Here is a 14,558-nt window from a genome sequence, read left to right as displayed (position 1 = left end):
GGTTTACTGTATCTATTATTCTTTACGCAGAACCAGGAACAGAAGATATTCTTTACACAGACAGCTGTGGCCTTTATATTGTACATTTTATTGAAAATGTACGGTAACTGTTTTGAAAGAGCAACCATTTCACAATTTTATCAGTGAACATTCACACTATTATCAATGAGAACAAAGTAAAAAGCAATAATAATAAATTATAAAAAAAACGTCGTGGCATTGATATTGTAAGCATAATATAAAAGCCAGGCATCTTTAATCGCACTGTAAGTGAAATAATAAGTGTAAAATATCTGATTAATAGAATAACATGTATTGTCATATCCACAATATGCAGGTATCATGTATTGTTACACGAGTACAAATACGGCATAAAACACAAAATAATGGTTCTTTGTTTTATTTGTCTGCACGTCTTTATGTCTAAGCCGAGAATATAAAGGGTAAGCCGTGAACAAAAAACATATTTGCCTTATGTGGTTTGTGTAGGATAATGGATGAATGGCATACTTAACCCTTAGGCTATGTGCCCATGTTGCGTTTTTTAAGTTTTTTTTCTGCGTTTTTCTGCTTCGGAAACGCTTACAAAACACATCACATTATTTTTAATGGAATTCCGCATTGTTGTGCCCATACTGCGCTTTTTTTCCACAGCGGAAATGAATCGCAGAAAAAAAACGCAGGATGTTCATTAATTTTGCGGAATCACGGCAATTTTGCCGCTATATAATTGTGTTAGGACGCATGGAAAAAAAACGCGAGAAAAACGCGAGAAAGACATGGAAAAAATGCTATTAAACCGCAAGCGGATTTCCTGGCAAGGGAGTCCGGTTTTGATGAGGAAAATTCTGATTACATTCTGCAACATGGGCACATAGCCTTAAATTGGTTTTCACACAAACAATCGTTCATTTTATTCACTAGACCTCGGAATAAAAATAAGTTTTATAATTGGATGTGAATAAAACACATGTACCTGTGCTGATAATCTTATAAATGTGCCCCTGCTGTGTAATGGCTGTGACTGACCGTACAGGGATATGGTCTGATCCTAGCACAGTTCCTGGGCAGGTGAGGAGAAAAATGAGCATACAGACAGGACAGCCGGAGATCACAGCTGATTCTGTGAGGTAAAACATTGTTTAAAAGCAGGCAGAGAAATGTTTTACATCACAAAAAAATCAGCGGTGATCCCATGCTGTAATATCTACAGTATATTCTCTTTTGCATCCTCCCCTGCCCAGGAGCTGTGATATGATCAAATCATGCCTCTGTATGGTCAGACGCAGCCATTACACAGTACATAACAGGGACACATTTGCAGCTCTGGCAAAAATTAAGAGACCACCAATCAAAACCCTGTCATGGGCAGCCCAATCTCCAGACCTGAACCCCATTGAAAACCTCTGGAATGTAATCAAGAGGATGATGGATAGTCACAAGCCATCAAACAAAGAAGAACTGCTTACATTTTTGCACCAGATTCAGCGTGAAAGACTTGTGGAAAGCATGCCAAGACGCATGAAAGCTGTGATTAAAAATCATGGTTATTCCACAAATATTGATTTCTGAACTCTTCCTGAGTTATAACATTAGTATTGTTGTTTCTACATGATTATAAACTTGTTTTCTTTGCATTATTTGAGGTCTGAACGCAGTGTGCTTTTTTTTAATTTTGACTATTTCTCCTTTTCAGAAAAAAAACCCAAAATTTATTGCTTGGAAATTCGGAAACATGTTGTCAGAAGTTTATAGAATGAAAGAACAATTTACATTTTACTCTAAAATATGTCTATAAAGAGAAAAATCAGACAAACTGATCATTTTGCAGTGGTCTCTTAATTTTTGCCCGAGCTGCATAAGATTATCTCAGCACAGGGACATTTTATTTTTAACCACTTCCTGTTGTGGACCTTATTTTCATTCCAAGATCTAGTGAATAAAATGAACTTTTGTTCATGGAAAAAAAAACGCTTTAGCCCCATCAGGACATGTGCTGTATTTGTACGGCGCTGCAGAAGTCATAGCAAAAAGCGAAAGTGAAATGTCCCTCGTCCCCCAAAAGAAGTTCAGCAAATTCTGCGCTCCCAAATTCAAATTCGCCATCCCTTCTGAGCCCCACAGTGTGCATCATTTAGCGTCCACATGTTTGGCATTTTTGTAGTGATGACAGCTAACCTAATTTACACTACTGCTTGTTTCTGGAAAACACAGTTGGAGTCAAAATAGTCCCTACACCTGTAGATAAATTCCCAAAGTGGTTTAATTTCCAAAATGGGGTCACTTGAGGTGGGATTCTGCTCTCCTAGCAATTAGAGGCTCGGTATATGGAGTCTATTCTAGGAAAATCTGCTCTCCAGGAGGCAAACAGCGCTCCGTCTCTCCCGAGTTTCGCCGTATGGCTAAGCAGTACTGTACACCACGTATGGGTTATTTTTACATTCAGCAGAAATTGTGGGACAAATTTTGGTGCCATTTTTACCCATTTCCCAGTGTGAAAATGTAAAATCTAGGGCTAAAATAAAATTTTGGTGGTAAAAATGTAATTATTTTTTCTTCGCTGCCCAATGGTATAAAATTCTTTGACACTCCCGTGGTGTCAATATGATCACTGCACCCTTATCTGAATTGATTGAGAGGTGTAGTTTGTAAACTTATGAGAAATTCTGTTGTTCTTGCACCACAGGGGCCCCCAGTGGGTCATGGCACCCGCAAACCATAAGAGTAAAATCTACATTAAATTATGGTGCAACTTTCCTGACGAGTTTTGCACTGTGCCTCAAAAGTAGTTTTGATCATATATGGGGTATCGGTGTTCTCAAGAGAAATTGTACAACAAATTTTGGGGTAGTTTCTCCTGCTATCCTTGTGAAAATGAAAAAAATTGTGGCTAAAGCATTTTATCGAAAAAATATATTATTTATTTTAACAGATCAAAGTTGTAAAATACTGTGAAGCACCTGTGGGTTCAAGGTGCTCACCACACATCTAGATAAATACCTTGAGGGGTCTAGTTTCCAAAATTGGGTCAGTTGTGGGGGAGCTCCACTGTTTAGGCACATCAGGGGCTCCCCAAACACAACATGGCATCCGCTAATGATTCTAGCAAATTTTGCATTCAAAAAGTTAAATGGTGCTCCTTCCCTTCCAAGCCCTGCCATGCACCAACAGTAGTTTTCCCCCACATATCAGGCATTGGCATGCTCAGAAGAAATTGCATAACAAATCTATGGGTCCATTTTCTCCTGCTACCCTTGCAAAAATGAAAAAATTGGGTCTAAATTAAAATCTTTGTGAAAAAGTTAAATGTTAATTTTTTTCCTTCCACCTTCCTTTAATTCCTGTGAAGCACCTGAAGGGTTAATAATAAAAGTCTTGAAAGTAGTTTTGAGCACATTGAGGGGTGCAGTTTCTAGAATGGCGCCAATTTTGGGGTATTTTTTGTCATATAGACCCCTCAAAGTCACTTCAAATATTATATGGTGCCTAAAAAAATGGTTTTGTAAATCTTGGGGAAAAATGAGAAATCTCTGGTCAACTTTTAACTCTTGTAACAAAAATAAATTATGCTTCAAAAATTGTGCTCATGCAAAGTAGACATGTGGAAAATGTTATTTATTAACTATTTTGTGTGACATAACTTTCTGATTTAAGGGCATACAAATTAAAATTGTAAATTGCAAAATTTTCTAAATTTTTTACAAATTCTGATTTTTCACAAATAAACGCAAGTCATATCGAAGAAATTTTACCATTTCTATGAAGTGCAATATGTTGCGTAAAAACGTTCTCAGAACCACTGAGATCGATTGAAGCATTGCAGAGTTATTACCTTATAAAGTGACACTGGTCAAAATTGTACAATTTAGTCTGAAAAAAGGCTCAGTGGTAAAGGCAGTGAAATGAATTGCTGCTGAGCCAACTGTCAGTCAGTTCTTGTGCATGTCTACAGTAGCTGCTATCAGTGCTATAAGCACTGACTGAAATTGCTCCAGGCATGCCTGCATGACTGAAAGCCGGTGGCTCTGTAAAGAAATAAAGTTCATTTTCTCCTGAGTGTTTCGCGCTTTTAGTACTGCAGCCGGGCATCTCCAAAATGCTATTAGTTGCAGATTAATCCTATATTTGTAAGTTAATATCGTTATCGAACATAACAGGTTCACTTTGACCCCTTATCACTCTTCTCATTCCATAGCATACTATTATGTCATGGACAGGGAAGTGTGTCATAAGGCCAGAACCTTCCTCTAACAGAAATGACCACAGCCATGCTTGACCTATGCAGTTAATCTCTTAAATGCCACTGTCCATCTCTGAAAGAAGCATTTAAGTGGCGCAAGCTTGGTGTAAGTTTGCTTGAGTGCCAATATTCTCCTTCCCCTTGCCTTTCCCCATTCCCCTTCCCCATTCCGAACATCTTAGTAATCCTGTAAAGGATACCGTGTTTTTCACTACTGTAGTTAGAACAAATTGTAGGTTCAAGTCTCTGTTAGAAGCTAAAAAATACAGTGAAAAACTTAAAAAAAACCCATATTTTTCGGACTATAAGACGCACATTTTTCCTCCAAAAATGTGGAGGATAATGGGGGGTGCATCTTATAGTCTGGATGTACGGTGCGGTACGGTTTATAGTCTGGCTGTGGTGGGGAGGTGGGGGAATGGCATCGGAGGAGCAGCGGGTTACAGGAGGCTGCAGCTATCCGAGCCCTCCCATGCGCCCAAACGGTGGTTCCCACCCCACATATGGGGTATCAGCGTACTCAGGACAAATTGGACAACAACTATTGGGGTCCAATTTCTCCTGTTACCCTAGGGAAAATACAAAACTGGGGGTTAATAAATAATTTTTGTGGGAAAAAAATTTTGTTTTATTTTTATGGCTCTGCATTATAAACTTCTGTGAAGCCCTTGGTGGGTCAAAGTGCTCACCACACATCCAGATAAGTTCCTTAGGGGGTCTACTTTCCAAAATGGTGTCACTTGTGGGGGGTTTCAATGTTTAGGCACATCAGTGGCTCTCCAAATGCAACATGGCGTCCCATCTCAATTCCTGTCAATTTTGGCATGAAAAGTCAAACGGTGCTCCTTCCCTTCCGAGCTCTACCATGTGCCCAAACAGTGGTTTACCCCCACATATGGGGTATCAGCGTACTCAGGACAAATTGTACAACAACTTTTGAGGTCCAATTTCTTCTCTTACCCTTGGAAAAATAAAAAATTGGGGGCAAAAATATTATTTTTGTGAAAAAATATGATTTTTTATTTTTACGGTTCTGCATTATAAACTTCTGTGAAGCACTTGGTGGGTCAAAGTGCTCACCACACCTCTAGATAAGTTCCTTAGGGGGTCTATTTTCCAAAATGGTGTCACTTGTGGGGGGTTTCAATGTTTAGGCACATCAGTGGCTCTCCAAACGCAACATGGCGTCCCATCTCAATTCCTGTCAATTTTGCATTGAAAAGTCAAATTGCGCTCCTTCGCTTCCGAGCTGTGCCATGCGCCCAAACAGTGGTTTACCCCCACATGTTGGATTTGGCGTACTCAGGACAAATTGTAAAATAACTTTTGGGGTCCATTTTCTCCTGTTACCCTTTGTAAAATAAAACAAATTGGAGCTGAATTAAATTTTTTGTGAAAAAAAGTTAAATGTTCATTTTTATTTAAACATTCCAAAAATTCCTATGAAACACCTGAAGGGTTAATAAACTTCTTGAATGTGGTTTTGAGCACCTTGAAGGGTGCAGTTTTTAGAATGGTGTCACACTTGGGTATTTTCTATCATATAAACCCCTCAAAATGACTTCAAATGAGATGTGGTCCCTAAAAAAAAAATGGTGTTGTAAAAATGAGAAATTGCGGGTCAACTTTTAACCCTTATAACTCCCTAACAAAAAAAAAATTTGGTTCCAAAATTATGCTGATGTAAAGTAGACATGTGGGAAATGTTACTTATTAAGTATTTTGTGTGACATATCTCTGTGATTTAATTGCATAAAAATTCAAAGTTTGAAAATTGCAAAATTTTCAAAATTTTCGCCAAATTTCCGTTTTTTTCACAAATAAACGCAGGTACTATCAAAGAAATTTTACCACTATCATGATGTACAATATGTCACGAGAAAACAATGTCAGAATCACCGGGATCCGTTGAAGCGTTCCAGAGTTATAACCTCATAAAAGGACAGTGGTCAGAATTGTAAAAAGTGGCCTGGTCATTGACGTGCAAACCACCCTTGGGGGTAAAGGGGTTAAGATAACAGTAATATTCACTATACTGCATTTGGAAAAGTTCCATAAATTCTTATCTCTGCTTAGTGTTTTGTATACAACCGAATAAGAATCCAGAGAACCTAGAACCGAGCTGCACACCATGGCAGGTCCAAAGCTATAAAGTCATTAGACTGCATGGAAAGACTGGATTTATATACTCAATTTCATTTCTGTTATGCTGGCATAAAATAATTATTTGTTTGGTTATTGGCGTACTCAATCCACCCATCTTCTCATAGCATGTGGCATTTTACACTCTGGCTAATGCCGGGGTTTGATGTGCCATGTGTCATCTAAATGCAAAACAACAAGAATAAATCAAACTCGTAAGTTTTGTTACATTATATATTTATATGTATATATATATATATATATATATATATATATATATATACACATATATATATATATATATATATATATAATTATTTTATACTTCAGCCTGATAGATTTCTTAAACCCCTTCATGACCCCAGCTTTTTTCGGTTTTGAGTTTTCATTTTTTGCTCCCCTCCTTCCCAGAGCCATAACTTTTTTATTTTTCCATCAATATGGTCATGTGAGGGCTTATTTTTGGCGGGACAATTTGTACTTTTGAACAACATTATTGGTTTTAGCATCTGCTGTACTAGAAAATGGGAAAAAATTCCAAGTGCGGTGAAATTGCAAAAAAGTGCAATCCCACACTTGTTTTTTGGTTGGCTTTTTTGCTAGGTTCACAAAATGCTAAAACTGACCTGCCATTATGATTTTCCAGGTCATTACGATTTCAAAGACACCAAACATGTCTAGGTTATATTTTATCTAAGTAGTAAAAAAAATTCCAAACTTTACTAAAAAAAAAAAAAATATTGCACAATTGTCCGATACCCATTGCGTCTCCATTTTTCGTGATCTGGGGTCGGGTGAGGGGTATTTTTTGTGTGCCGAGCTGACATTTTTAATGATACCACTTTTGGTGCAGATACTTTCTTTTGATTGCAATTATTGCATTTTACTGCAATGTCGCGGCGACCAAAAAGAGTAATTCTGGCGTTTCAAGTTTTTTTCTCGCTACGCCGATTAGCGATCAGGTTAATCCTTTTTTTACTGATAGATCGGGCGATTCTGAAAGCGGCGATACCAAATATGTGTAGGTTTGATTTTTTTTTTATTGTTTTATTTTGAATGGGGGGTGATTAAATTTTTTTTTTTCATATTTTTTAAAACTTTTTTTTAACTTTTGCCATGCTTCAATAGCCTCCATGGGAGGCTAGAAGCTGGCATAGCCTGACCGGCTGTACTACATAGGAGCAATGCTCAGATCGCCCCTATGTAGATTTGCTGCATTGCTATAAGCGCTGACCACAGGGTGGCGCGCTCACAGCAATCTGGCATCAACAACCATAGAGGTCTTCAATAGACCTCTGGTTGTCATGCCGACGCATCACTGACCCCCGATCACGTGACAGGGTCAGAGATGCGCGCATTTCCGGCCCGATGGCCGGAAGCGCTAGTTAAATGCCGCTGTCAGCCTTTGACAGCGACATTTAACTAGTTAATAGCGGTGGGTGGATCGCGATTCCACCTGCCGCTGTTGCGGGCACCTGTCAGCTGACATGTCCCAGCTCTGATTCGGGCTCACCTCCGGAGCCCGCATCAAAACTGGGGTTCTGACCTCGGACGTACTATCCTGTCTGAGGTCAGAAAGGGGTTAAAGGAGATTTGTCAGTTTAATCAAACCTCTTAAATCATCTATATGGGCATCACGTGAGATTGTTATGTCATGTGAGCCCTGAGCGCAATCAGCGATGATTTCACTTGCCCTGCGTTCGGATGTGTCAGACACCATGAAGAGGTAAGCGGCCAGCCATTGCTCTGACTTCTTCTAGATGTTTGATTCATCCGAAGGTGAAGGTGAAGAGTGAAGTCAGCGCTGATTTGGGCACAGGGCTCTTGTGACATAACAACCTCACGTGAGCCCAGGGAGGGCGAGTGCCGACACAGTCGGAACAGCACAAGCGGTGAGTATAAATGTAAATATTTCACTGGTGCAAACATCCTGATTGATAGGGGTTTGTCCGAGTACTGGTCAGCCCCTTTAACAGGTCATTTCCATATTAAGAGAAATGTGGATTTCTCAGATATAAAACAAATTGGATCTCAAAAATCAAGATATAATTTTATTCAACTTTCTATGATCTGTGTGCCCAAGAGGGTTGATCCTACTAACAGATTCCCTTTAAGACATATTATTAGTTTGATTTGAATTAAAAAAAAGCTCCACAACTGTTCAGGTATCCACGGTAAGCACTAACACATGAACAAACATTTACTGCATGAAGAAAAAGGACTGCAACCTCTTACTTCCCATAGCCTTCCAATAAAGATACAGCCTCTTTCTTTGCCATCTTGAAAATACAGTTACAGGTGCCAAAACTACCAAAAGATCTAAACTGGCATCCGTGATGGCACCATGTCCCTAACAACAATGCGTACACAAGTCAGGTTTACATTTTCCTCAAGATTACCAGACTGTGTTCTACAGAACCATCATTGTGGCTGAACAAGGTTTAACCAAATCCCATCTAAGTGCTGAAGATAAAACCCAAATATAAATTGACCTTTGATATTCACAATTTATACTGCAGATTTTTGCCACGGCTTTGGGCACAACAATCCACAGCATTTCTGTATGATACGATGAAGAGCTAGAGTTGCATTTTTGGAGAGGTGCACACCACTTTGAAGATGCACCAAATCCTTTAAGTAGTGTGTGTATCCTAATAAATTTGACCCATCATACTCCAACGCGTCCTTCCTTTAGACTAGAATGTGTACTTCCAGTCTTGACTAGCTGACCCCGAAGTGTACTTTAAACATACAGTAAAATATGGTATTAGCCTTTTCGTAGCACTGCTAAGTACTCAACTTGGTTAAATTCCAAGGTGAGAAAGCAACGCACCCAACAGTTACTGAGACATTTATAGGCTGACTCTCACTAAGGCAACACATATGGTTAGGATTATTTAAAATTATGCTGGATTTGAGTTTTATTAAGTTTAAGTCAGCATCTGTTAAATCGTGAGAATAGCCTTTTTCTCGCCATCTCTGAATGCTTTGACAGAGTGCTCAGGTTGCCAAATTTTTGAAAGGCCATCTGCCTATGCAGAGGTAAAATACACTTTTATTCTGCACAAAGAAACATTTCCTAGAATAAATTTAGCAGAAATCTGGGAACTGAGACCAAGCATGACATAAGAAGAAATACTACATCTGCCAATGTTAAAGATTCATGTAATGTGGGACAAAACATGGGGTAGTTAATCCAGTAGGAGAAAACAAGTCTATTTGGAGGTGTACGGATATCTATTAAGAAGGCTAAGGTCACAAGAGTGTACAAAACAGAGAAGATTTTTTACTCTTCTCATCCATATGCAATCTGTTTTTATACAGGAACAGTAATTAAAAATTTACAAAGACAACTTCCTATCTTAAAGTATTGCAATGTATCTGCAAAAAATTGGATGCCATTCTGTGGCTCTGTATAGCAGGGGTGTCAAACTGCATTCCTCGAGGGCTGCAAACAAGTCATGTTTTCAGGATTTCCTTGAACTGCACAGGTGATAAGTTAATCACCAACTCATTATTTGTGTAGGTGATTAAATTATCACCTGTGCAGTACAAGGAAATCCTGAAAACATGACCTGTTTGCAGCCCTCGAGGAATGCAGTTTGACACTCCTGCTGTGTAGCATCCGTTTTTTTTTTTGCACACCCAGAGACTTGAACGGATGAGTCTCATCCACCACATGAAATAACGTAGCGCATTCTGCAATTTTTTTCCAGCTCATACAAATCCCCAAAAATTGCTCATCTGCACTGCTGAATTGATTATAAATTACCTTGACGTGGTGGGATGGCTTTTGTGCTATTTTTTGATCAAAAACCAGTATTACTAAAAACTCTGTGTTATTTAAATGCACTTTTGCTTTTTTACTTACCGTATATACTCGAGTATAAGTCGACCCGAGTATAAGCCGACCCCCCTAATTTTGCCACAAAAAACTGGGAAAACTTATTGACTCGAGTATAAGCCTAGGGTGGAAATGCAGCATTTACGGGTGAATTTCAAAAATAAAAATAGATCATTATTTCCCCATAGCTGTGCCATATAGTGCTCTGCAGCGTTCATATTGGCCCATAGCTGTGCCCCATATAGTGCTCTGTGTAGTGATCTACAAGTGCAGCATCTGCCACCACCACCACATGCAGGCACCAGTGCCACTGAGCTAGGAGTGCAGCGTCTGCCACCAACACATGCAGGCACCAGTGCCACTGAGCTACTAGTGCAGCGTCTGCCACCAACACATGCAGGCACCAGTGCCACTGATCTACAAGTGCAGCGTCTGCCACCACCACATGCAGGTACCAGTGCCACACTGATCTACAAGTGCAGCATCTGCCACCACCACCACATGCAGGCACCAGTGCCACTGATCTACAAGTGCAGCGTCTGCCACCACCACATGCAGGTACCAGTGCCACACTGATCTACAAGTGCAGCATCTGCCACCACCACCACATGCAGGCACCAGTGCCACTGAGCTAGGAGTGCAGCGTCTGCCACCAACACATGCAGGCACCAGTGCCACTGAGCTACTAGTGCAGCGTCTGCCACCAACACATGCAGGCACCAGTGCCACTGATCTACAAGTGCAGCGTCTGCCACCACCACCACATGCAGGCACCAGTGCCACTGATCTACAAGTGCAGCGTCTGCCACCACCACCACATGCAGGCACCAGTGCCACTGAGCTAGGAGTGCAGCGTCTGCCACCAACACATGCAGGCACCAGTGCCACTGAGCTACTAGTGCAGCGTCTGCCACCAACACATGCAGGCACCAGTGCCACTGATCTACAAGTGCAGCGTCTGCCACCACCACCACATGCAGGCACCAGTGCCACTGATCTACAAGTGCAGCGTCTGCCACCACCACATGCAGGTACCAGTGCCACACTGATCTACAAGTGCAGCATCTGCCACCACCACCACATGCAGGCACCAGTGCCACTGATCTACAAGTGCAGCGTCTGCCACCACCACCACATGCAGGCACCAGTGCCACTGATCTACAAGTGCAGCGTCTGCCACCAACACATGCAGGCACCAGTGCCACTGATCTACAAGTGCAGCGTCTGCCACCACCACCACATGCAGGCACCAGTGCCACTGATCTACAAGTGCAGCGTCTGCCACCACCACCACATGCACTGCACCGTTCATATTGGCCCATAGATGCTCCCCATAAATCTGTGCCATGGCCGCTGCTGCTGCTGCAATAAAAAAAAAAAAACACACATACTCACCTCGCTACTTGCAGCTCCCAGCGTCCGGTCCCGGCGTCTCTCTGCACTGACTGATCAGGCAGAGGGCGCCGCGCACACTATATGCGTCATCGCGCCCTCTGACCTGAACAGTCAGAGCGCAGAGACGCCGGGAAGATGGAGCGGCGCCCGGCGGCTGGAACGTGGACAGGTGAATATAACATACTCACCTAGTCCTGGCGATCCTCGCGCTGTCCCCTCCTGTCACAGCTGTCTTCGGTGCCGCAGCTTCTTTCTCTATCAGCGGTCACCGGCACCGCTGATTAGAGAAATGAATAGGCGGCTCCGCCCCTATGGGAGGTGGAGCCGCTTATTCATTTCTGTAATGAGCGGTCCCACGTGACCGCTGAAGAGAGGAAGAAGCTGCAGCGCCGAAGCCCGTGGGACGGCAGGGACAGCGCGAGGATCGCTGGGACTAGGTAAGTATACCTCAGCGCCCTCACCCACTCACCCGCCGACCCCACCGCTACCGTGACTCGAGTATAAGCCGAGGGGGGCACTTTCAGCCCAAAAATTTGGGCTGAAAATCTCGGCTTATACTCGAGTATATACGGTAGTTACATCAGGGTTTTTGCTTACTTTTTCTCTTGTAGGTTTTAATGTTTTGTGGCCAATGTGAACATGCGTTTAACTTCTGCATGTATACCAACTCAAGTTAAGCTCAATTTTTGTGTTTTTTTTTTTTTGTATTGTTGCATTCTGTGCAAGCCGGGGTGTGGCCTCTCTGTTTCTGAGCTGGAGATTGTATATAAGTCGTCCCCAGTCTGGTGTTCCCTGGTTGGGCCCAGTCCTTTTGTCTGCCCTTATTCAAACTGAGGTCAACATTGACACATGGTAAGGTTTTCATATTAGACAGTGTAGGACTGTCCCAATCAGAGTTACCTTGACGCGGTGGGATGGCTTTTGTGCTATTTTTTTTTATCATCAAAAAACAGTATTACTAAAAACTATGTGTTATTTAAATGTACTTTTGCTTTTTTACTAAGTTACATCAGGGTTTTTGCTTATTTTTTCTCTTGTAGGTTTTATTGATTAACAATAGTCTGAGTGCCGTCCATTTTTTTCACGCACAGCACTCTGACCGAAAATGCGGTCATGTGAACTTAATAATAATGAGATGACTACCAGCATGTATATTTAATAAATAATCACTAAAGACACACTTCAACTATGAATACCACCCGAAAAAAAGGATAGGTGCATATAGTCTCTAAAAATTCTTACATTTTATTGCAAATAGACGATAGAAAATATATGTAAATTCAACAGAGTAATGAATGACCACATAGTGCACATAATTATATCTGATTTACATAGTGCTACATAGTATATAGTAAAATACCAAAATTAGATAAAAACCTTATCTGATTGTCTGCACTTAACTGGCTATCTTCCAGATATAATGCATGGTGCAAAAAAGCTAGCTTGTTTAAGGTGATGGTACAAGTTCCTTTAAATAATAGGTACGGTAATAATAAAAAGATGACTTACATACTATGGACTATGTGTACACCCCTTGGTGAAGAAAAGGTGAAACGTACGTTGGGGCATCAGGACCACACATCACATTAATCTGCATAAGATGTAAGTAATTTCTTTATTATTGTCTATCATTTAAAGGAACTAGTACATCAGCTTAAACAAGCTATTATCTTTGCACCATGCATTATATCTAGAAGATAGCCAGTTAAGGGCACTCAGATGAGGTTTATATCTAATGTTAGTATTTTACTGTATGCTATGTAGCACTATGGAAATCAGATATAAGTATGTGCATTATGTGATCTTCCACTGCGTTCCTCCGTTATATTTACATGCATTTTAATTGTCTATTTTCAATCAAATTTAATGTGAATACTTTTCTGCCCAATGACCACAAAAGTATTCTGGGAGTGATACCTTTATCTAGAATACTTTTGCCGTCATTGGGCAGAAAAGTCTTCACATCGATTTTTCCGGCTAACACGGTACCACAATATAATTTGATATTGTACATCAATCAAATTTAAGAATTTTTTTGAGACTATATGCACCTATCCTTTTTTCGGGTGGTACTAATAATTAGATGACAGGATAATTTAGCTAGCTCCAGTCGCTTCTGCTATAGGCCGAAGCCGGATGTGTTACACAGAGTCTGCCTGGTGTGGAACTGGCTCAGCTTCCAATTCTGCTACATACACTAAGGATGCGAACTATGATGAAAATGCACTTCACAGGTCATTAACAGGTTAATATTGGAGAGGATTGTTTTAAATTGATAATAACTAGCTAAGTGAAATATTCCCTTAAAATTTGACCATCTGCCAATTTATCCAAAATGTCCACCCACCCTGGACGAGTGAGGCCAAAAGAGAACCTCCGGATGCAGACTGGATGGTACAAATGTCTTGCCTGGAGGCACAGACTCTAGCAAAACCGTGGCCACAGTTCTCAGACTCTTGGTAGGGACAATAAGCCGAGGCTCCTCTTCCTCCTCCTCAGATGATACAACGGAGCGAGAAAGAGCATCGGCACAAATGTTCTTCTCCCAGGAAAGGAAATGGAGGGTGAAATGCAACCGGAAAAAGAACAAGGGCTATTTTGCCTGACGAGAATTTAACCGCTGGGCTGTTTGAAGGTAAACCAAATTCTTGTGGTCAGTGAACACTTGGAAAGGATAGCGAGCCCCCTCCATAAGATGTCTCCACTCAGAGAAGGCCAACTTCATTGCTAGCAACTCCCTGTCCCTGATGGAATAATTCCTCTCCGCTGATGTGAAGTGATGTCTTGGAAAAGAAGCAAGGATGCTTCCGACCTTGAGCATCCTTTTGAAAGAGGACTGCTCCAGCACCAACGGAAGAGGCAACCACCTCCATTATAAACGGCTTATCTACATCGGGGTGATGTAGGATGGGAGCGCAAGCAAAATGGGACTTAATA

At 41.1% G+C, this 14,558-nt stretch overlaps 1 protein-coding gene across 2 annotated transcripts in view; it reads right to left on the bottom strand.

Annotated features, from left to right (window-relative positions):
- EPHA6 (EPH receptor A6) overlaps nucleotides 1-14,558 on the bottom strand; it is a 1,249,313-nt gene that overhangs the window by 1,012,514 nt on the left and 222,241 nt on the right. The gene's annotated exons all lie outside the window — the stretch shown is intronic.

Source organism: Ranitomeya imitator, chromosome 3, assembly GCF_032444005.1.
Source record: "Ranitomeya imitator isolate aRanImi1 chromosome 3, aRanImi1.pri, whole genome shotgun sequence".
Lineage (NCBI taxonomy): Eukaryota > Metazoa > Chordata > Amphibia > Anura > Dendrobatidae > Ranitomeya > Ranitomeya imitator.
Note: the sequence above shows the minus strand (reverse complement) of the source record. Positions and strands in the feature narration are given on the sequence as shown.